Source organism: Scyliorhinus canicula, chromosome 16 (assembly GCF_902713615.1).
Source record: "Scyliorhinus canicula chromosome 16, sScyCan1.1, whole genome shotgun sequence".
Lineage (NCBI taxonomy): Eukaryota > Metazoa > Chordata > Chondrichthyes > Carcharhiniformes > Scyliorhinidae > Scyliorhinus > Scyliorhinus canicula.
Window position 1 is genome coordinate 20,707,514 of NC_052161.1, and position 25,309 is coordinate 20,732,822.

Below are 25,309 nucleotides of genomic sequence, written 5' to 3' on the forward strand. Positions count from 1 at the left end.
TTGTTAAACCGAAGCGTTGTCTGCCTATTTGGGTGGACGAGAAAGATCCCATGGTATTATTTTAAAGAAGAGTACGGGATCTTTTCTCAAAGTCCCCAATTAGGCTAGCTGACATACAAGGACAAAGCTGTATTGGGCATTTATGCCAATTGAAAAGACATACATATTAGGTGAATTGGATATTCAGAATTCTCCCAAACAGGCGCCAGAATGTGGCAACTAGGGGATTTTCACAGTAACTTCATTGCAATGTTAATGTAAGCCTACTTGTGGCACCAATAAAGATTATCATTATCTAAATAACTTGACCCCACAAAATCCGATACAATCAGTTCAATGCTTTTGGGTACTTCTACAAATGTTCATGATATCACAAAATGAAGGCAATTATGATTTATTTTTTTCCACTTTAACAAGTCTAGCAATTCTGCCTCAATTGTTTTTCCACATTCATTTGGTAGAACAATTGCCTAAATGCCACTCCCTCGAATTTCTCGCCACCCATTGTAATAACTACATCCATCTTTTTTTATTGTTTGGTCAGTTTTTAATCATTACTTTGAATCATCAAATTGTAACCTTTGTAACTTTTAATGCACTATTTCAAATACTTTTGGGTCTATTAGATTATGTTACATCTACTGCCTCTCCACCACTCTCAGCTTAGTGATGCCTCCTGAATCCATGCTAGCTTTCATTAAAAAGAATATTATTGTGTAAATCTCAACAGTCAGAAGCACATCACCTTCTTCCTTGGTCCTATACCTGCTCTCAAGGAGCTAAAAAAGATTTCTGCCAAAGCTTCCACTATTTCTTCCTACGCTTGCTCAAGAATTCCCAGATGTACGCAGTCAGGCCTCCAGTTCCTTAATAACACTACCTCTACTAATATCTATCTTCACTAAACAGTTCCAGCTCTCCCAGTCATCTTATTTATGGGATCAGGAATCCTCTCTTGCGAAAACCGAACTGAAGTGAAGAACACATTTAAAAATGCATCCATGCCCTTATCCTCTACGACTAATCTGCCAGTCTTATCCTTTAGAGGCCCAAAGTGTTCTCTAATCCTCTGCTTTCTGTGAACATAAACTGAAAAACTTCTTATTCCCCTTGATAAACCACTGCAATTTTCCTTTCTAATTTCTTATTTTCTTTCCAGATTTCTATTTTAGTAATCCTTGAGTGCTGCTTATATCCAAGTCAAACCTTGTTCCCCCTTCCTGCTTCTTTACATTGGTTAAAACACTTTTGCCTGTCCCTTTATGCTAGTATTTACCTTCTTATTCAGCCACATCAGCCTAGGTCTAACTATTATCCTCTGGCTTTTCAGGACTATAAATTTTGATTGAATCCTTTCTGATGCTCTTTGAACATGTATAATTTCACCGCATTTTTTTTTAACCTTCAATGCTTGTTTTAAAGCTGTTGTGACAGGACAGGTTGGCACCATCATTTAAGCACTGATTGTTTGACTCCCAATCAGAAATTACTTTGACTTCCAGGAATATTTATCACTGATGATTGCCTGTTGTGGTTGAGTGACTTACTTTGGCTTTCAGGCAAGCCCTTAAAAAGGATGGGAGAGGTCACGCATTCCACTGCATTTGAATTGTTGCTAAACACTGACGATAAACGAAAGGAAAATAGTAAACAGTCTCTACATGCATTTATATAGTGCCTTTCAGGACATCAGAGTTTCTCAAAATACATGAAACACATTTTAGACAAAATAGCGTTTTAAGGCAACAGGAAATTCGTAGCCTGGCTGGAGTTCATTTTTTTTTTTAATATATAAACTTAGAGTACCCAATTGATTTTTTCCAATTAAGGGGCAATTTAGCGTGGCCAATCCACCTAGCTTGCACATCTTTTGGGTTGTGGGGCCGAAACCCACGCAAACACGGGGAGAATATGCAAACTCCACACGGACAGTGACCCAGAGCCAGGATCAAACCTGGGACCTCGGCGCCGTGAGGCAGCAGTGCTAACCACTGCGCCACCGTGCTGCCTGCGCCACCCTGCTGCCAGGAGTTCACTTTCAGTGCAAAGCTGAATGTGCAACAGAATATAGGGCCAGATTTTCACCATCGAGGCAGATAGCTCAAGTTGGGAAATTACCCGGATCAGTGCACCCATCTCTGGGTGAGGGGGGAAAAAGGTTCCACAAATGGCGCAATTTTCATTCCAGGGTTGGTGGGCGCAGGATGGAGATGGGCCCATTGCCCCCGAACACAGATCAGATGTGGCCACAAGGACCAGTGAGTGGCGAGGTGGACTGTTTAATAGATCCACCTCAATTCTCTGGAACTTTGTTCCAGTTGTTTTGTTAAATATGAGCCTCTCTAGCCCAAGGCTTTTCAAACCAAGGGTCGTGACCCGCTGGTGGGTCGCGGGAGGATGTTGGGCGTGGAGCAATCGTGGCCCTCCCCATCGCAGGAGAAGTGCCCAAAGCCGCGACTGGCTTTTAGATTGAGAATGCCGCTCGCGACAGCCAGCAGCCGCAGCATTTTGCCTTGCTCCATCCGATTGGCTCCCAGATGTTCCAATCGGTGATTAGCTTTCCTAATGTCACATCCGACGTCTAATTATTTCGCTAATCAATAGGAGGAGCTGGGGCAAGTATTCCTGGCAGTGGATTGTTGAGCTTGGGGCCTGTGAAGGATACAGAGAGCAGCCGAATGAAGTTTGTGTGAGGTCTGAGAAGGGCGGCTCACAATGCTGGCAGTCAGCATCAGTTCATTGGCTTCCACAAGTACTTCAATGCCCACACCATCACAGGGAGGAGGAATTATGTGATAGCTACATCTGCAGAGATTGCAGTAATTGCTTGTTCTTCAAACTGAGATTCAAGGAGAAGGTACCAGTAGCAATCACAGAAAAGAAATGAAGTGTAGTGCTTCTCTGGGACAGGGCAAGTGGAATTTAAGACCAGCATGTGAAATCTGTTTGAATGTTTGAAACCTCTGCAATTGTGTCACTATAATGGTGCATCATAATTATCAGCCTTCACAAATAAAGCTCATGGGACACCATGTGCTGTTTAAAAAAAGTGTTGTCGGTATGCATGCATCTGGCAGTGCACAGGCCCAGTGCGGCAGTATGCCACTTCCTGATGTCAGCGTGCCATCCCAGCACCGTCGCATCCTAACGTCAGCGCGCTGTCCCAGTACTGCCTCCTCCTGGCATCAGTGTGTTGTCCCATGACCACACTTCTTATTAAAAGCGGCAAAGTCTTCGCACCAGAAGTAGTGAGAGAGCAGGTCACATGCCCGGTATACACTGATGTCACACAATCCGTTATTTGACCACAAAATCCTGGAGGAGAGATTCCTCCATTTTGTAGCTGCCAAGTAAGCAAGCAACACGAACGTGTGAAAACTGAAGATGGCTCAATATTGAGTCATTGATCTCAGGAAAAAAGCTTGTAAACCTAGCAATCTTGCAACGTTCTCCCTTCTATGTACCTGTTTCAAACTACAAAGTCTGAGCTCTCTGCCAAGCATGCATAATGACGCCTTGTGAGCAGAGGCTGCCAACAAGAGGAGTTTGCGCTTACACCTTCCCCCTTAGCACAGTGCTTGCTCCATTTGAAATTCCTTTGTTTGTGTCACTTGGAGGAAGAGGAAAACGACTCGCATATTTAGATGCCAGGAAGATAAACAAAGTCATTACAGATTTTGGGCAAGATTTTAACTCTTTGAAAGCCCACCAACTTACTCAGTTAAAATCGGGCTCTTTGACTCACCAGTAAGGGAGTAACAGAGCTGTGCCAGATAATACGTTGGAGATGGGGTTGGGAGGGGTTGGTGGAGGAGTGCATAGGCAAAGAGAAATAATAGCAATCAACGTTAAGAGTCACTTTGACCATTTTCCCATGGGTTCTTAACACTGGAATTTAGAAGAATTCGAGGTGATCTTACTGAAACATACAACAATCTGAGGGGGCTTAATAAAGTGGCTGGATGTCTCCGCTTATGGAGGAGAGTAGAATACGAGGACACAGCAATAATCGTCATGACATCCACGGGGTCGGCCCGATTGATCTCCCCATGGGGCTCGTGGATTATGAGCTCCCCCGCTAATGGATGGAGGCCCATCAGCTGAGGCCCGTGGAAATCACCTCATGAAAACTGGCCCAGATTGGGAGCGGCATGACCATTAGTCCCAGTCGGGACCTTTGTGCTCTAGGCCGCATTGCAGCCTTTTCTTCTGGATTAAAAGAAATTAACGTTTGAATTCACCTTCTCAGACCTCCTGAGCTTCTCATAATAATAATCTTTGTCAGTGTCACAATTAGGCTTACATTAACACTGCAGTGTAGTTCCTGTGAAAATCCCCTAGTCGCCAATTCCGGCGCCTGTTCGGGTACACTGAGGGAGAATTCAGAAATTCCAAATTACCTAACAGGACGTCTTTCGGGATTTGTGGGAGCACCCAGAGAAAACCCACACAGACACGGGAAGAACGTGCAGACTCCGCACAGTGACCCAAGATAGGAATCGAACTAGGGTCCCTGGCGCTGTGGAGCAACACTGTGCTGCCATGCCATCCTAATGGACAGCGATGAGGCAACAAAGTAAACCAGCGATGAGGAAAACTACGGCTACGATTCTGGATACCTGAATTGCCAGCAACAGAGCGAGGTAGGTGAGATTTCTTAAATGCTGCTTTTTGGAAGGGGAAGTCTTTGATGCAGACGTAGAAGATTGGGCTCAGTATACCAAAGGAATGCAGTATTTCTTCCAGGAAAATGGTATTGCTGGAGATGACCAGCAAAAGGTAATACTCCTGACCACCTGCGGGGTCCCGACTTTCAGCATAATCAATGGCTTCACCTACACGGCAGCCACAGTCTCGAAAACCTTTAGTGAACTCGTGGAACTAGTCGCAAATCATTATGATCCTAAACAGTCAGTAGTAGTGCCGCGATACCGGTTCAACATGGCCGGACAAACATCGGGGGAATCAGTCACTGAATTTATGACGTGCCATCACAAGCTAGCGGAGTATTGTGACTTCAGCCTGTCCCTCCCAAAGATGTTGAGACACCATCTGGTGTGTGGCATTAATAACATGGCAACCCAAAAACTGTTAGCAGAACCGACCCTGGATATAAAAAGGGCCATGGAACTGTCACTTTCCCAAAAGAACGGGGAAACGGCGGTCCAGGAGCTCCAGGGTTCCATGGATTATGACATACACAGTGTTGCCGGCCCCCATTCCAATGACCAAGAGTAGGGCTGACGGGACCCAGTCACCACTGGAACAACGTCCTGGCCAGACCCGCTGTCCAAGAGCCACTGTAGCCCGAAGAGAGGTCTCCCCAGAGGACAAGGCAGAGTGCTCACAACAGTGCTGCCCTTGCTGTTGCAGGAACCGTGGAGGATCAACAGTGAAAGCATTGCCCTGGTCGGGCAACACAAGGACCCTGAGCCAAGGCTTTACATGTTTATCAGGCGGATGAAGATGACTGCATGCAGCTAAATTGCATCACGGCACACAAAGTAGCTCCAATAAAAATAACTCTCCAAGTAAATAGTCACTCCTTGGACATGGAAGTTGATACGGAGGCTGTTGCCTCGGTCATCAGACAAAACACATTCTGAAAACTCTGTTTCAGGATCCAGCATCTGTGTTTAAGGGATACAGAGATCCGGATGGCAATGTATACCGGGAAGCAATTGACAATTATTGGGACCACGATGAACCTGGTTCTCCACCAACTGCAGTCATTCCGGCTATCACTGCTAGTTTTGCAAGGACCCAGCCTTCTCGGCCGTGAGTGGTTACAAAGACTTGTCTGGACTGGCAAGAAATCCTCCAGATGAGTACAGGCGTGTTGTCTGTAAAACGTCAGACACTACGACCAGTTTATTATTGAAACGTTTTACCCAGGTTCCCTTATCTGCAAGATGAACAAAGGGCAATACAAGTTTACAATTCAACCAAATTTATTATCAAACATTGGGTGCAATGTTCCGGCTACGCTGCGCCGGAAAAGCGGCGCAGTGTTGCTGGTGAAACCCAGGAGACCCCGTTCTCAGTGTCTACGTGGCTCACAATGCCTCGTGAAATTCAACGCAAGCTCGTGAGACGTTGCAAGAGCATACCAGCCCGCAATGGGTGGGATCATTTTTTGGCAAATCTGCATAATAGTGAGGCAGTAACGCTTACTCGAATATGCAGATTCCCAAGGCACCCGAGACTTTGGGATTCAATCCCTTAGCCCCGAGGACTTTGGGCGAGTGCCATTTGGTACTGGCACTGCTGGTGCACTTGGGTACCCTGGTAGTGCCAACCTGGCACCCTGACAGTGCCAAGTTACCCGTTACGTTCACAAAAATCCGCACATGGACCCAAAAGGAGCCAATGTTGGCAAAACTGCACCACATCATCCTACATGGTGGACTACAAGGAAAGGTCCTGGGGGAATTGCGAGCCTTTGCAACAAAACAGCTGGAGCCTAGAGGACGGCATCCTTCTGTGGGGAGCCTGCATGGTCATCCACATCCAGTCCAGAAAATCCAGGACTGGCACTGTGGACATCCAGTGAGTTCCAAAATGAAAATGCTCGCCAGGTATTGCATGTGAAGGCCAGGGCTCAACCGCGACATCGAGCGAAAGGTACAGCAATGTATAGCTTGCCAGGAGCAAATTGGGAACCAAGGGCAATGTGTCCAAGTTTGCAGACGACACTAAGCTGAGTGGTAAAGCAAAAAGTGCAGAGGATACCGGAAGTCTGCAGAGGGATTTGGATAGGTTAAGTGAATGGGCTAGGGTCTGGCAGATGGAATACAATGTTGACAAATGTGAGGTTATCCATTTTGGTAGGAATAACAGCAAAAGGGATTATTATTTAAATAATAAAATATTAAAACATGCTGCTGTGCAGAGAGACCTGGGTGTGCTCGTGCATGAGTCGCAAAACGTTGGTTTACAGGTGCAACAGGTGATTAAGAAAGCAAATGGAATTTTGTCCCTCATTGCTAGAGGGGTGGAGTTTAAGACGAGGGAGATTATGCTGCAATTGTATCAGGTGTTAGTGAGGCGACACCTGGAGTATTGTGTTCAGTTTTGGTCTCCTTACCTGAGAAAGGACGTACTGGCGCTGGAGGGTGTGCAGAGGAGATTCACTAGGTTAATCCCAGAGCTGAAGGGATTGGATTACGAGGAGAGGTTGAGTAGACTGGGACTGTACTCGTTGGAATTTAGAAGGATGAAGGGGGATCTTACAGAAATATATAAAATTATGAAGGGAATAGATAGGATAGATGCGGGCAGGTTGATTCCACTGGCGGGTGAAAGCAGAAGTAGGGGGCATAGCCTCAAAATAAGGGGAAGTAGATTTAGGACTGAGTTTAGGAGGAACTTCTTCACCCAAAGGGTTGTGAATCTATGGAATTCCTTGCCCAGTGAAGCGGTTGAGGCTCCTTCATTAAATGTTTTTAAGATAAAGATAGATAGTTTTTTGAAGAATAAAGGGATTAAGGGTTATGGTGTTCAGGCCGGAAAGTGGAGCTGAGTCCACAAAAGATCAGCCATGATCTGATTGAATGGCGGAGCAGGCTAGAGGGGCCATATGGCCTACTCCTGCTCCTAGTTCTTATGTTCTATTAGCATCAGAAGCTCCCTCCATCAGCCTCGCTCCACCCTTGGGTGGGGTTGGTGCACCCTTGAGTGCATTTACACGCCAACTTCGCGAGGCTCTTCCTGAGGTCCATGTTTCTGCTCCTGGTCGACGCTGACACAAAGTGAATGGATGTGTACCAGATGTCTTCTGCCACTTCACAAGTCACCATAGAGAAACAACGCCATGTTTCAGCACCCACGGTATTCCAGTGAAGAATTTCAGGGATTTATGCCAGCCACCCCATAGCACCCTCTTTCAAACAATCTGGCTGAGTGGGCAGTGCAAACGTTTAAATAGGACATGAAAAAGGACTATGGGGTCAGTTGATCAAAACTGGCAAACCCATGCCTGTGACGGGGAGTTCCTTTGCCCATCAATCCAAGGCTTAGGAACTCAGAAGTTACGGTCCTTTATGAACGCACATAACCAACATGTTGGGCCATTGCTTCCCAAACAATTTTCCAATGTGATCCCATTTTACACTTAAAAATTAACACCGAAACCAAAACAGCTATATTAAGAAAGGTGAACTGTTTGGTTTACTCATTATAACTCTTAATTAAAGGATAATATTAATGGAGGAAGGGGTGGTGAAGGGATTGTGGGATTTAGAAAGGAAATTACTGATCATGGGGCCAAAACACGTGAAGATGAAACTGTCAATGGGGTGAAGGGAGCACAAAGAGACCAGAGTCAGAGGAACAGAGAGCAGAGATGTTGTTGGGGTGAATATTTTAAATTTGTAGCATCAAGCGAGTCAGGAGCCAATGCAGCCAATGAATTTAGAGGTGATGCATGAACAAGATTTTAGAGTGGAACAGAATACGACTAACAAAGTTTTTGACGAGCTAATATTAATGGAATGCTTCAGAATGATCCAACTGATGTTATCCAATTCACTGTTTGCAGGGCCAATTCGCCCAGAAATTGACTGCTGTATTTGGCTACCAAACAATTTTGACTGCACTTCAAAAATAATTTATTGGCTATGAGGCACTCTGGAACATCTGTGGTATGAAAGGCACCACATGAACATGAATTCTTTCTTCCTTTACATCGAAACAGATCAAGTGGTCATGCTTCACATCGTTGTACACAAACAGGTTATGTTTGCCAACATAAAAACAGTTACTGCACTTCAAAGTTAATTCACTGCATATGAAATCTTTCTGAATTTTCTGAAGGTCCTGTGCAGCACAGAATGTTATTTTCAGTGCCCAAACCTATGGTTAAGTATCAAGCACCAGTCGGATATAGTGGCATATGACTACGTGAAGCACAAAGTGCGCAATAGCATAATCTAGAAGCATCGCAGCTGTTGTGAGCCTGTGAAAGGGTTATTAAAGCCCCAATTCTTTTTGCAAATGAAGAGGTCTCATATGGGTGGAGTGCCTGAACATCACTTAATAGGCTTCGTGTCCATATAATTCAATTGCTGCAAAGCCTCAGTTTAAGGTCTGGGATAGCTCTAGAAATGGCTATAAATGAGCAGCACGGCGTCGCAGTAGTTAGCACTGGTGCCTCACAGCGCTGAGGACCTGGGTTCAATCCTGGCCCCGGGTCACTGTCCGTGTGGAGTTTGCACATTCTCTCCGTGTTTGCGTGGGTCTCCCATCCAAAAGATGCGCAGGCTAGTGATTGGTCACGCTAAATGGCCCCTTAATTGTAAAAAAAAAAATTGGAAATGGAAATCGCTTATTGTCACGAGTAGGCTTCAAATGAAGTTACTGTGAAAAGCCCCTAGTCACCACATTCCGGCGCCTGTTCGGGGAGCCTGTTACGGGAATCGAACCGTGCTGCTGGCTTGCCTTGGTCTGCTTTCAAAGCCAGCGATTTAGCCCAGTGAGCTAAACAGCCCCTAGTGAGCTAAACAGCCCCTGTTGGGTACTCTAAATTTATTTATGGCAATGAATTTCTGTATCAGTTACTGCTGGAAATTCTGCTCTACAGCACATGTGGGCATCATTCAAATTGCCAGAGGAAGTGAATTCATCACCTTCCCTTTTGGAAAACAGGCAGCAGGCAGAAAGAATTGTCAAACGGCAGCTTTCCCCAATGTGCAAGGCATAATCGTATCCAAGTATCATACCTGCTTCAACTCTCAATGCTATTCCATTCAGGAATAAAAATTGTCAACCACTCCACACGTAGAGATAATTTTTGTATCCAAAAGAGAAAATGCTGGAAACTCTCAGCTGGTCTGGCAGCTAACAAAGCTTTATCTGGACTTGAAACGTTAACTATTTTCTCTCCCTACAGCTGCTGCAAGACCTGCTGAGATTTTCCAGCATTTTCTCTTTTGGTTTCAGATTCCAGCATCCGCAGTAATTTGCTTTTATCCTATAGTTTGCCAACTTAAAAACAGTTACTGCACTTCAAAGTTAATTCACTGCATATGAAATCTTTGCAAATTTTCTGCAGCACAGAATATATCCTATGTTCTCAGGATGTGGACAATGCTAGCAAGACCTCATTTATTATCCATCCGTGGGTTCTGAAAGCTGTTGTGGCCCTTCTCTTTGAACTACTATACAGTACTGTTGTCCTGCTATTCCCATGTTGGAGGTAGATGGGAAATTCCATGCTTTGGTCGGGTGATGATGGAGGAATGATGGTATATGATGTGTCAATTGGAATTTGCATGACCTATGGATAACGCTGTATCAGGCCGTCATAAATTGGCTGTTAGCATCAGAAACAACTGTACAGAAAAAGAACAGCTCATTTGTCGAGCTTGTCAAATCCATGCATGATGCCTCAGGCATTGATAAAGAGTCTTATCCCTTTACCAGTTTGGAGAAGAAGAAAACTAAATTAAAAACCAAGGCAAATAGGGAAAGAAAGTTGGAAAAATTCTTCTCCACAAGCCCACATTGACCATGACTAATATTATTTTGCACTTGCTTCTTATATGGTGCAATCTCTGCACCAGACAGGAACTTATTCAATGTTGCATTGGAGATATAGTTAAACAGCACTCACTGGACAAATCAGTAACTGGTTCCCTCGCTCTACTATTCTCTGGCTGCCTATTTAGACCCTTGCCGAACTTAGACATGTGTCCCTGTCCTCCTCAATGTATCCAACTGAAATAATGTCAATATGCGCAGAATCTAGTCCCTTCATTATTTTATGGACCTCAATGAAAATGTCACTTCTCATAAATATCAGGGCCTAACTCTTTCATCCTATCTGGGCAGCTAAAGTGTTTTAAATGGGAATCATTCTTGTGGTCAGACCTAAACATGTAGGCTGGGATTCTCCGGGCCCCCAGCCAGCGGTGGAAATCCCGATGGCCCAATGAATTGGGCGTCAGGCAAAAAAACAGGTTGCGAGTCTCCCTACCTGCCAGTCCTGATGAGGTTCCCAATGGCCCCAATAATGTCCCCAATTTTAACCGCATTTACAGGCAAGAAGCCTTATTCATCTGCCTCCTGGGCTGCTCCAGCCGCCACCCTCTCTTCCATCCGAGAGTCCCACTGGCACGAATTGGTGCAAATTCTGAAAAGTGGGGACCTGGTCGCTTGCACTTTGAGGGTGTCAAGGGGTTATTACCCTCCCCACAATTACCGCCAGAGTGCCAAGGGGGGGGGGGGGGGGGGGGGGGTCCTTCATGGGACATGGGGGTCAAGGGTGCATGTGCTGTGCTGGAGGGCTCATGTCAGGGATCTCTTATGGGATGGGGGTTTAGCTGGTCATTTAGCTGGTCTTCCCAGCTGCAGCATTTAAATCCTTTAAAGAATCTGTCACCATGTGAAGATCTCTAAGAGAATGAAAGTCTTTGCATCTGCAGCCTTAAACCCTTTAAACTGTCTGTTCTACAGAAAGTGCAGGTATGGGGAAGCACTGGTCTTTCGATGAAGCTTTTCAGAACAAAGAAACAGCATATTTTTTAAAACTGCGGTTGGAAAAACAGCTGCTCCTCAGAGTTAATGGACTCCTCTAGAGCGATATAAATAAACAACAATATCCATTCTTTACTTCCTGGACCTGAAAATAGAAAATCAATGGTCTGTGAAATTGAATGTAAACAAAGCAGTTCTAAGCTTTTAGGTTTCTAAGCATATGGACAGGCTTGAAAAAGATAAGGGGCAATGAATGCATGGTAGCACAGTGGCTAGCACTGTTGTTTCACAGCGCCAGGGACCCAGGTTGGATTCCGGTTTGGGTCATTTTCAGTGCGGAGTCTACACGTTCTTCCCGTATCTGCGTGGGTTTTCTCTTGGTGCTCCGGTTTCCTCCCACAAGTCCCGAAAGACGTGATTGTTAGGTGAATTGGACATTCTGAATTCACCCTCAATGTACACAAACAGGCGTCGGAGTCTGGCGACTGGGGATTTTCACAGAACGCCAACTTGTGACACTAATAAAAATTATTATTATTATAAAAAAAGCACTTCAAAGTTTCTACCACATTATAGGGAATGCATTTACATTCATTTCACAGATCTTTAATCTTGGCATGCTGACAGACAGTTTAAAGGGTCCAAGGCTGCAGAGGGGAAGGCCTGATAAACAACCCCCATCCCAGGAAAGACCCTCAAGCTGTGCTCCTCCAGCCCAGTACAATAACCCCAACCCCCAACTCCCATGAAGAACACCACTCGGCACCTTGGAGGTAAGTGGAGGGAGGGTACTCACCCTCTTGCCACCCCTTGGAGTATAAGGTGGCAGGTTGGCTCTGCCAAGGGGCAGGGCCTGAAGGGGGAGAATGAGAGGGGAGAATGAGGGCGGGCTGAAGGGGCAGACTGAGGGTGGACCCTTGCCAGCAATTAAGGGGGAGGGGGGCCTTGCCAATGATCCAGGGAGGGCTGCAGCAACATTCTGACTTTGGGGTGCCCTTTAAAAATGGTGCCCCGATCTCTGAGGAGCGGAACCTGTCAGAGAGATTAGGCCCCGTCGCTCACCGGTCCAGCAAAAACCCAATCTTCTTTTAAAAAACTACTATGTGCCATGTAAAAACGCCAATTTTGGTTTAAAGTACCATTATATGACAAGTCAGGTTCACTCCTAGCGCCAGCAGGAATCACTGCAGTTTTCCTGCTAATGGGAGCACTTAGTCTTCATTCGGGAGAATCTCGCCCATAGTCTAAAGGTCAGGCACATACAAGGTTTATGTGGGATGAAGCACAGGATTACTCACACAGTGATCTGAGAAAACGCATGACCCACACCAAAAGGGTCAGTTTAGTGTAGGACAGGGCGGCACGGTGGCGCAGTGATTAGCACTGCTGCCTATCGGCGCCAAGGAACCGGGATCGATCCCTGCCCTGGGTCACTGTCTGCGTGGAGTTTGCACATTCTCTCCGTGTCTGTGTGAATCTCACCCCCACAACCCAAAGATGTGCACGGTAGGTGGCTTAGCCATGCTAAATTTTCTCTTCAAAAAAAGTTCAGTGTAGGGCAGAGGTGTGTTCACAAGCAAGCATGGAAATAGCTCCTAGCTTGCACTTTTTACTGTACATAAGTATACAGTTCTGGAGTTAATACATGCAAGTTACCCTACATAAGGCTACATTCAGGCCTACGGAATGGTACCCAATATCCTACAACACGGTGGCAGCAAATGAAAAAAAAACAAGAGCTCACAAAAATGCTCAGAAAAATTAAAATTCTAAAAGAAGCATACTGGCCTGAAGAAAAGATCGAAAAGCAAATGCGATGAAGAAAATCATTAGTGAAAAGCTTCAACGAGAGGCCTGTACGTTGAAGGCAGAAGTTTATGATTTCACACTGAACCAATGGGGCCATTTTCCGCCCCATCAGTCTACTCTCGAACATCAGTAAACTGATGGAAGGAGTCATCATCAGTGCTATCAAGCTGCATTTGCTTAGCAATAATCTGCTCACTGACACTCAGTTTGGGTCCTGCTAGAGCCACTAAGCTCCTGATATCATTATAGCCTTGGTCCAAACATGGACAAAAGAGCTGAAGTCCAGAGATTAGGGTCGGGATTCTCCTGGAATTAGCGGGGCAGCCCGTACTGGCGCTAAGGGTGTCATGAACCACACCGGTGTCGGGCCGCCCGGAAGTTGTGGAATCCTCCACACTTCCGGGGGATAGGCTGGCACCGGAGGGGTTTGCGCCGCGCCAACTGGCGCCGAAGGGTCGCCGCCATCCGCCGCATGTGGCACATGCACAGGACTGCCGCCGTGTTCTGGCGCATGCGTAGAACCTAGAACCGCTGCATGCGCAGGGGGTTTCTTCGCCGTGCCAGCCATGGGGGAGCCTTACAGAGGCCGGCACGGAGGGAAAGAGTGCCCCCACGGCACAGGCCCACCCGCAGATCGGTGGGCTCCGATCGCAGGCCAGGGCACCGTGGGGCCCCCCTGGGGCCAGATTCCCCCCCCCCCGAGGACCCCGCTAGACGGCCGACAAACCAGTTCCCGACGGGATGGACCACGTCCATTTCAGACCAATGGGACTGGCCTAAAACAGGTGACCGCTCGGCCCATCGGGACCTGGAGAATTGCCGGGGGGGGGACACGCTGCCAACGGCCCCCGACCGGTGCGGCGCGATCCCCGCCCCCGCCCGTAAACCGGCGCTGGAGAATTCGGCAGCCAGTGTCGGAGCGGCGGGGTGGGATTCACGTCGCCACCTGCCGATTCTCCAACCCGGCGGGAGGTCAGAGAATCCCGCCCTAGGTGAGAGTGACTGCCCTAGATATCAAGACAGCATTTTACTGAGTATGGCATGTGGAAGCCCCAACAAAACTGGAGTCAATGGGAAACAGCGGAACAATTCTCCACTGGCTGAAGTCATGCCCAGCATAAAGGATGATGGTTATGGTTGTTGGAGATCAGTCATCTCAGTCGCAGGACGAGTTCCAGCAAGAGTTCCTGTGAGTAGCGTTCCAAGCCCAACTATCTTCAGCTCTTCATTAATGACCTTCCATCATAAGGTGGGGATGTTTGCTATTGAGTGCACAATGTCCAGCATCATTCACCACTTCTCAGATACTGAAGCAGTCTATGTCAAAATGCAGCAAGACTAAGACAATATCTAGGTTTGTGCTGACAAGTGGCAAATAATATTTGCACCATACAAGTGCCAGGCAATGACCATCTCCAAGAAGGTCAATCTAACCATCGCCCTTTGACATTCAATGGCATTACTATCATTGAATCCCCGCCACTACCAATATCCATGGCGTTACCATTGACCAGAAGCTTAACTGGACTAGCCATAAAAATATTGTGACTCGAACAGCAAGTCAGAGACTAGGAATAATTTGGCCAGTAACTCATCTCCTGACTCACCAAAGCCTGTGGCACCATCTACAAGGCAAAGATCAGGGATGTGATGGAATACTTTCAACTTGTCTGGATGATTGTTGCAGTTCCAATAACACTGAATGTGCTTGACACTAACCAGAACAAAGCAACCCGCTTGATTGGCACCCCATCCACAACATTCACTTCCTCCACCATTGATGCACTGTGGCAGCCAGAACTCACCTCGGCTCCTTCGCCAACACCTTCCAAACCAATGACTGCCACCATATAGAAGGCCATGGACAACGACACATGGGAACACCAGTATCTGTAAGTTCCCCTTCAAGCCATTCATCATCCTGACTTGGAATTATATCCATATTCCCTCACTGCCGCTGGGTCAAAATCCTGAAACTCCCTCCCCAACAGCACTGCAGGTGTACCTATACCACATGAACTGCAGTTGTTCAAGAAGGCAATTCCCTACCACCTTTGCCAGGGCAATTAATTAGGGCTGAGCAATAAATGCTGGCCTAGCCAGCGATAACCACATCCCTTGACGGAATAGAGGACTTAATTGGATCTCTTGTAAGTCCAGCCTTAATTCCAAGAGTGCAAAGTCAACACTCCTGTGAGCGGTGAGCTAAAACTTGAAAATTTCAGGATACAGCAAGTCCTGAGAATTTTTTTAATAGTTTGGTGGTCAGAAATTGCAGTTTAAAAACCAGGAAAGCTAGATTCCTGAGTGGGCGCCTGAAAATGTGGCATCCAGGCTTACTCAAAGAAGGAAAATAATAATAATTAATTAAGAAGAATCAGGACTAAAGAATCAGCCTGAAAAGACCAGCAAAGGCCAGGATTTGACGGTTTCATAACCCTAAAGCACAGCACTGAAATAGGAAGACAGCACCTAGACGATCAAAGGCTGAGCGCAAACATCATTGCAGTGGGAGCCTGCCAAAACCACCAAGCGCAGGAAAACCCTTTGTCGTCAAACGAACAGTGACGCTACCTTGAATTTACCTTAAAGGTGAACCTTACATATACTCATAACTTTGTAACCATGAATCAAAAACCAACATAATAAATCAGTTTGGAGTCACCCAAAGGCCGAACCTAACCGGAATTTGAATGCCCGGGAAAAGAGAATGCTTAAACTACACAGGAACATTAGATCTAAGTGTAAAATCAGAAGAAGTCCAGATTAATGCCTTTTTATGCTGGTTTGGTGAACTAGCAGATGAAGTGATAATCTAAACCCTAATGAATCCTCAACCAGATTCAATGAAATATTAAAAGCCTTTGATGAATATATTGATCTTTGAATTATGGAGCACAAATTTTAAAAAGAGGTATAGAAAAACCTCAGTAAGGCCCCAAAAGGAAAAAAGACAATACTTGAATAAACCACATAAGGGCACCAGAGAGGAAGAAAATTTTCTGGAAGTCTCAGAAATATATACTTTATGAAATCCTGACACCTTATCTGCAACAGCAGATAACAATGCAGAGTGAACAGCTCTGTGAATGACGGAGCGTATTCTGATGAAATCAAAAATCAACAAACCCTGCAAAGGGAAAATTAAATAAGGTTTGAAAATGTTTGTATTAAAACTCAATTGGAAGATTTGAAACTCAGGACTCAAGCGGAGTAAATACATTTCAATATGCATCAGGCCCTAAAGTTGTCAATAAACCAAGCTGTTGAAAATCTGACTGAACAAACAAATTTTCGAGGAGTCAGGAGTAAAAGAAAGAGACTACGGAGCCAAAGAAAATGGTTGGAAATTTGGAAGAAAACCTGGAAGAAAAGTTGAAAAGCTTAAGTGGAAGTGCAACAAGGGTGTAAAAAGGAGAGGCCAGATTTGAGAACCACGGCAGGCATTGATCCATTTACAATCGAACTAGCCTGCTCCCATTGGCGAAATCAGTATATCGCCTGAGCGTGGCGAGAAACTAATAATCACCACTTGGGTTCAATCTCCATACTATTAGCGGGAGCCCCCCCCCCCCCATGTAATGGCTCCCTGTTATTTAATCGCCTCCCCAGCAAGTGGTCATGCGGACGCTGATTAGTATTCCTTTTTCAAAATGTGAAGCTGGCGGAAATGTAATGCTACCATTATCTCCGCCTCCCCTTCTACCGCCGGCACCATTATAACATTCAGAAGCCTACGTATATTGGTGTTCAGCTGCCTTCCCTTCACAAACCCCGTCTGGTCCTTATGAATGACCCCCGGCACACAGTCCTCTATCCTTTTGGCCAAGATCTTCGCCAACAGCTTGGCATCCACATTTAACAACGAGATCGGCCTATATGATCCACACTGTAGGGGGTCCTTGTCCCGTTTAAGAATCAAGGAAATCAGCGCCCGTGACATTGTCGGGGGGAAAGCACCCCCCTCCCTTGCCTCGTTAAAGGTCCTAACCAACAGGGGACCCAGCAGGTCTGCGTACATTTTGTAAAATTCGACCGGGAACCCATCCAGCCCCGGCGCCTTCCCCGACTGCATGCTGCCTATCCCTTTGACCAGCTCCTCAAGCACAATCGGCGCCCTCAGCCCCTCCACCTGTCCCTCCTCCACCTTCGGAAATCTCAGCCTGTCCAAAAAGCGCCCCATTCTCCCCCCCTCCACCGGGGGCTCAGACCGGTACAATTCCCCATAAAAGTCCCTGAAGACCCCATTAATGTCCACCCCCCTTCGCACCACATTGCCTCCCCTATCCGTCACTCCACCAATCTCCATGGCCGCGTCTCGCTTACGGAGCTGATGCGCCAGCATCCTACTCGCCTTCTCCCCATACTCGTACACCGCTCCCTGTGCCTTCCTCCACTGAGCTTCCGCCTTTCTGGTGGTCAGCAAGTCGAACTTGGCCTGAAGGTTACGTCGCTCGCTCAGCAGTCCCTCCTCCGGAGCCTCCGCGTATCTCCTGTCCACCATCTCCTCACCATCTCCCCCACCAACCTCTCCCTCTCTCTTTGCTTTCCCCTCTCCCTATGGGTTCGGATGGAAATCAACTCCCCTATAATCACCACCTTCTATGCCTCCCAAACTGTCCCCACCCGGACCTCCCCATTATCATTGGCCTCTAAGTACCTCTTGATACACCCCCGAACAGCCCGCCCACCTTCTCATCCGTCAGCAGTCCCACCTCCAGGCGCCAGAGCGTTGTGCTGGTCCCTCTCCGCCCCCAGCTCAAGGTCTACCCAGTGCGGGGCATGGTCTGAAATGACTATGGCCGAATACTCGGCATCCTCCACCCTCGAAATCAGCCCCCTGCTCAGAACAAAAAAATCGATCCGGGAATAGACTTTATGCAAGTGGGAGAAAGATGAATACTCCCTGGCCCTCGGCCTCGGGAACCTCCAAGGATCCACCCCTCCCATCTGATCCATAAACCCCCTCAACACCTTAGCCGCCGCGGGTCTCCTGCCCGTCCTGGACATGGATCGATCCAATGGGGGATCCAGTACCGTGTTAAAGTCCCCCCCCGGTATCAGGCACTCCCGTCTCTAGATCCGGAATGCGGCCCAACATGCGCCGCATAAAACCCGTATCGTCCCAGTTTGGGGCATAGACATTCACCAGCACCACCCGCTCCCCTTGCAACTTGCCGCTCACCATCACATACCTCCCTCCACTGTCAGCCACCACCTTTGAAGCCTCAAACGACATCCTTTTTTCCACCAGAATCGCCACCCCCGATTCATTGCATCCAGCCCTGAATGAAACACCTGGCCTACCCAGCCCTTCCTCAGTCTAACTTGGTCCACCACCTTCAGGTGCGTCTCCTGGAGCATAGCCACATCCGCCTTCAGCCCCTTCTGGTGCGTAAACACCCGGGCCCGTTTGACCGGCCCATTCAGCCCCCTCACATTCCAAGTTATCAGCTGGATCAGAGGGCTCCCTGCCCCCCTCACCTGCCGACTAGCCATAACCCATCCCCTGCCCACCCCAGGCCAGCACCCCCCGCTCCCCACGGCGGCAAGCCCCCACCCCGGCACACCCTGCATACTCCCAGCTCCTTCCTGGCCATTTCAGCAGCAACCCGGTACCCCCCTCATCCCCCCCCATCCCCCCCCCACCCCCTCCTCCAGGCTAGGACCCCTCCCAGCCGCGTTACTCCCTCCGTAGCACTCCCGTGAGCCAGCTAACTTCTGCTGACCCCGGCAGCTCCCGCCACACCTCCTCCCCCTCCCAACGTGGGGATACTTCTCCTCCCCCAGACCCATCAGCAGACCCTCCTCCTCCCCCTCCCGCTCTTGCGCGGGGAAAAAAGCCCGCGCTTCTCAGCTCCGACCCCGCTCCCATCCACCCTCAGCACGGGAAACAAAAGAAAAGCCCGCGCTTTCACCCTGCCCGACCCCGCCCACGCAAAAAAGTCAGCACCCCACCCGCCCTAGAAACAACACACAACCAGCTTAAAACAGCATAAAACAGAGACCCTTCCCACCAAAAGTTAACACAGTTATTTACAAACCCCCGACCCTCAGTCAGAGTCCAACTTCTCGGCCTGCACAAAGGCCTACGCCTCCTCCGGGAACTCAAAATAAAAGTGCCGGTCCATGTAAGTGACCCACAGACGCGCCGGCTGTAACATGCCAAACTTCACACTCTTTCTGTGGAGCACCGCCTTCATCCGGTTATACCCGGCCCTCCGCTTAGCCACCTCCGCACTCCAGTCCTGGTAGATCCGCACTACCGTATTCTCCCACTTGCTGCTCCGCTCCTTCTTGGCCCACCTAAGCACGCACTCTCGGTCAACGAACCGGTGGAACCGCACCAGCACCGCCCGTGGCGGCTCATTCGGCTTGGGCCTCCTGGCCAGTATTCTGTGGGCCCCCTCCAGCTCCAGGGGACCCTGGAAGGACCCAGCTCCCATCAGCGAGTTCAGCAAAACGACCACATAGGCCCCCAGGTCTGACCCCTCCAGCCCCTCCGTAAGGCCCAGGATCCGCAAATTTTTCCGCCTCAACCGGTTCTCCATCTCCTCGAACCGCTCCTGCCACTTCTTATGGAGCGCCTCATGCATCTCCACCTTCACTGCGAGGGCCGCGGCCTCATCCTCTCTTTCGGAGGCTTGTTGTCGGAGCTCCCGGATTTCCACCCCCTGGGCTGTCTGCGTCGCCAGCAGCTTATCCGTATTTGCCTTCAGTGAGTCTAGCAGCTCCATTTTTAGCTCCCGAAAACAGCGCTGGAGAGTCTCCTGCTGCACCTGCGCCCACTGCCTCCATTCTTCGAGGCCTCTGCCGGCCGCCATCTTGATTTTCTTCCCCCGCTTTTTCTTAGGCGCTGCCACTGCTATTTTGCTGGCCCCACTCCTGGTCAAGACCATAGACTACTGGGGATCCGCTGCAGACACCTTCCCACGTCGGGAACCGTCGAGCAAGTACCGCTGGGGGCCCTTAAAAGAGCCCAAAAGTCCGTTCCTGGCGGGAGCTGCTGAACGTGCGGCTTAGCTCCGCATAGCCGCAACCGGAAGTCCTGGGACATGCTCTTGAGACACTCCGGAGGCTGTCACTGATTCATCGATGCCGTGGACACCTCCACTCATGGCTGCTGACGTTGTCCACTGCTTTCAATGCCCTAGCATTGTTGGTCTCAGTGCCATGCATTGCCGGCGTTATCTCCTGCACCCATAGCCTTTAGAATTCCTCCAATTGGCTATGGACCTGGTGGAAGGTTGCTGACATCCACCTCTGAATATCATTGCATCACCTTAGCATCTGCATCAGCTCTGGGTAAACCTGTTCCAGAGGGGCAGCATCGGACTGGGGCATATCTGGATCCATCAGACCTCTGACTGTTGTCTCGCCTGGTCATTCCTTCCTCTACCTGATGTGCATCAGCAGGTATGTGGTGCTCCGGAATGTGCTCCAGAAGCCTGTTCACTACTTTCGCCCAGCGAGGTGTGTCTCTACGCTGGTGGAGGGTGGGATTACAGCTGTGCCGCGACTATTATTGTGGCATCCTCGGTGCTCTTTTCTGAGGTGTTCTCATGGGAGGGCGGGTGAGTCTAACCTGGCTGCAGATCCTGTGGGAGAATGGATAGGTGGTCGATAGGAGGGATGGCTCAGTGTGCATGAGATCAACAACTCACGTTTGACAGGTCAACTGAGTGGTGGAGGTCACCTCTACGTCTTGCGCTGACCTCCACAGTGGTCACCACTCAGTCCTCGGCAACACCTGTGACCTCCAGGGCCCGTTCCTCATAGACAGTGATGCCTCTGATGTCCGGCACCCCGCTGCCCGTCTAGGCCCTCTCCTACTGGTTGTACGCTAACCTCGCCTACTGGGACACAGAAGTGACATCCTTAGCCTCATGCATTGTCCATTGTGGGGGAGGGGGCTTGGGTGTTGTGGGAAGGGCTGGGGGGAGGTGTCCGGTGCAAACTTACCCGAGCGGCCCAGTGGAGGTCGTTGACCTTCTTGCGGTACTGGGTACTGGTCCTCCTGGTCACACTCACTGAGTTGATAGCCTCCAAGGCAGCAGTGGCTGACCCTCCCGAACCCTGGGGGAACAGGGTAACCACTGCCCCACTGTGCTGCCCCTTGAAATACTCAAATAATGAACTTGGAAAAACAAATTCAACAAAAATAGATCTTCATTAAAACTTGGTGAACTTGGGCAGCACGGTGGCGCAGTGGTTAGCACAGCTGCCTCAAGGAGGCGAGGTCCCAGGTTCGATCCCGGCCCTGGTTCACTGTCCGTGTGGAGTTTGCACATTGTCCTCGTGTTTGCGTGGGTTTCGCCCCCACAACCCATACATGCGCAGTGAGGTGGATTGGCCACGCTAAATTGCCCCTTAATTGGAAAAATAAATTGGGTCCTCTCAATTTATTTCAAAAAATAAAACTTGATGAACTTCAAGCATCAGAAGTCTCTAATAAGCATTGTTCAAAATCCAGAGACCAGGAAAAGGGATTGCTGATGAATCAGAACAAGTGCTCAAAAGCAGAATTAACAACCAAAACATCTTGAACTTTGGCCCAATCTGAACAACAGGAAGGATGAGAAGTGCAATGTGGAGAGCAAATCCAGAATTTAAAATCAGAAAAGATTAATTCTACCCAACAGATTAAAGATCTAACACACAAATTGAAAAAGCCTAAGGAGCAGTCAGGTAAAGTTGCTAAATTTATACAAGAGTTCCGCAGACATCATGAAACAACAACAACTCAACCGACCAGAGTTGTTGCCGAGCTGAATGAAACAATTAATTAGTTCAAAAAATGACTGGAAAAGAAGAAAGTAATCAAACATTTGACTAAAACTGTGACACAGGTGGGAAAAACATTATGGGGAGGAGCACAGTGTCCATCCCCCTTGGAAATATGGGGATAAATCAACAACTGCCTATCACCACAACTGTCAAATCAACAAAGAGTCATTCAGTAACAAGGAATGGAAAAAGAGGATGAAAAGATGCTCAGATTCTATAATAAACTCTAAATTAACAGAGTTTACCTGCAGTGACATGGCTCACCACTATTCCGAAAAGTAGTGCAAACAAGATACAGAAAGGTTCGAAGGCCTCCAGACCACCTGAACCTATGAACTCAGAGACTTGAAAGGGGAGATGCGGTAGTAATAACAAAGTAAATAAATGGGATAAACCAGAATGATTTGAAATACATTGGATAAAGACTTGGGAGCGTTCTGGTATAAGGATCTGGCACATACAGGGTTAACATGGGACTGACTATAGTACCACCCACACATTAATCTAACAGTGGACAGAGCCGTGTGCACAAGTAAGGGTGGAGACAGCTCCTAGCTTGAAATCTTTACTGTATGCATGTACAGTAGTTAATTCTTGTAGTTAATAAATACTTACAGTTAACCTATAATTAAGACGGCAAAGACTTCATTAAGACCTACCGACTGATATCCAACACACTACGACAAAACACAATTTTGTACACAGCAAATAATAAAACTCGCAGTTATATAACAAAAGCTTTTTCTGATGAAAGGACATTGACCTGAACCATTAACTTTATTTTTCTTCACAAGTGCTGCCTGAAATACTGAGTATTTAGAGTATTTTTGTTTATATTATCTATTTAAATCACTTCTTCAAAATAGCAAGATGGCTCATGGCACTTAACAAGAGTGCTATCAATAAAAGTATGTTTTTATATGTAATGGACAGTCCTGCCATTAGTCTAATATCCTATTAACTGCAGCTGTCAGGTATGGCTAAGTTAGCAGCACTCTCACCTTCGAGCCAACCATCATAAAGTCGTAGCACAAGACCCATTCTAGAACCTGGAGCATACAATTCGAGACCAGTACAGTACTAAGGAGGGGCCACCTTTCTGGCGATAAACTGAGGTTCTGCCTGCCTCTCGATTGGATGTAAAAGATCCTATGATTCTATTTTCAAAGAAGAATGGGAAAGTTATACACAGTGTCCTGATCAATATTCATCCCTCAATCAACTTCACAAAAATTGTCTGGTCATTATCACATTGCTGTTCATGGGAGCTTAATGTGCGCAAATAGGCTGCTTTGTTTCCTGCATTACAACAGTGACTACACTTCAAAATTAGTTCATTGGCTGTAACTTTGAGATGTCATTTTTAGCTATAAGTACTTTAGCTTCAAGTACTTGACATAGCATTTTGTAACTATTGCACTATCCATACAAACAATATTTCTGTTTTGTGAATTACAACAGCGGCTATACTTCAAAACTATCTCATTGCCATAGAACACCCTGAAGTCAGGAAAAGTGCTATATAAATGCAAGCTATTTGTAAAGACACAAGTACTTTACACAGTATTTTTAACTATAATTTTATATTCACAGACAATAATTGGATGCTATTCAGCTTCAGAGGAAATGTGGCAGAAGTAATGGTACATTTCCATTACAAATAATTAGAGACGCTTGCAGGGAGGTCATGTTGGAGTTGTACAGAACATTGGTGAAGCCACAGCTGGAGTACTGTGTGCAATTCTGGTAGCCATATTATAGGAAGGATGAGACTGCACTGGACGGGGTGCAGAGGTGATTCACCAGTCTGTTGCCTGGGATGTAACATTTAAGTTATGAAGAGAGGTTGGATAGGCTTGGGCTGTGTTCTCTGGAGAAGAGAAGATTGAGGGGTGACCTGATTGAGGTGTCCAAGATTATGAGGGGCATGGACATGGTGGATAGAGAGCAGCTGTACTTCTTAGTTGAAGGATCAAGTTACGAGAGGACAGAAGTTCAAGGTCGGGGCAGGAGGTTTAACGGGGTTTTGAGGAAAATCATTTTTACCCAGAGGGTGGTGACTCTCTGGAATGCACTGCTGAGGAGAATGGTAGAGGTGGGTTGTCTCTCTTCCTTTAAAAAGTACCTGGATGAGTACTTGGCACAGCCTAGGCTATGGGCCAGATGCTGGCAAATGGGATTAGGAAGGCAGGTTAGGTGTTTCTCATGCACAGGAGCAAACTCAATGATACCAAGGGCCTCTTCTGTGCTGTGATTCTATGATTGGAGATCCTTTTTCTTATTTCTTAGCAATTAGAAATATGTATTTTCTTATGAAAAGAATGGCAAATTATGGCACAGCTACATGCTCCAACACATCATCACTATCCAAATGAAAAAACTGAACTCTGATCAAAAGAACCTAACAACAGTAAGTGTTCCTTTATTCAAAATATCCCTCTATTTACACTGGGAACATACCAGATTCTTAAAATTTGGATTGTCCATTCAAAAATGCAAACTTGCAACCTGCTTGAGGTTGATCTCACACCCTATATAGTAAGGCGCTGTGATGTTATCAAGGGCTGGCACGGCTGCACAGTGGGTAGCACTGTTGCTTCATAGCACCAGGTTCGACATCTGTGCGGAGTCTGCACGTTCTCCCCATGTCTGCATGTGTTTCCTCCGGGTGCTCCGGTTTCCTCCCACAAGTCCCGAAAGACGTGCTTGTTAGGTGAATTGGACATTCTGAATTATCCCTCCGAACCCTCGGTACACCCGAACAGGTGCTGGAATGTGGCGACTGGGGGATTTTCCCAGTAACTTCATTGCAGTGTTAATGTCAGCCTATTTGTGACGATAAAGATTATTATGGGAATGTCCCCATAAATCTGCAAAAATAGTGATCAAACCAAAGAAATGCAATTGCCCTCGGGGATTTGGATCTATATGATTAAGGGGGGGGGGGGATATAATTGGTTAAGGGGCGCCCACATATCTATATAAAAGGAAAAATAGATCCTGCATTGATGCATTTACGCCCTATTAAAAAAGTAAACGCAGTTTCTTCTGTTCCGATTAGATTTGGAGCCTGCCTCACCCCTGTTCACCTGATAATATTCGATGCGCATTCGGACAGTTGCAAACATTCGTTGACAGCGCGGGTGCTCCGATCGCCGCCCCGCTCGCTGACGGTCGGGAAGCTCAGGCCTCGCAGCCCGGGCGACGCCTCCCTTCGCGTTGCCGGGGACGGTGCGGT

At 47.4% G+C, this 25,309-nt stretch overlaps 1 protein-coding gene across 2 annotated transcripts in view; it reads right to left on the reverse strand.

The window, feature by feature from the left end:
* Window positions 1-25,302, reverse strand: part of LOC119979396 — a 340,254-nt gene extending 314,952 nt beyond the window's left edge. Inside the window, exon 1 of one of the 2 annotated variants that reach the window (XM_038821550.1) lies at window positions 25,161-25,302. The gene's annotated coding sequence lies outside the window, so the exon portion shown is untranslated. The remainder of the gene's footprint in view (window positions 1-25,160) is intronic. The other variant, XM_038821551.1, reaches the window with a different exon arrangement.
* Window positions 25,303-25,309: the final 7 nt, after the last annotated feature.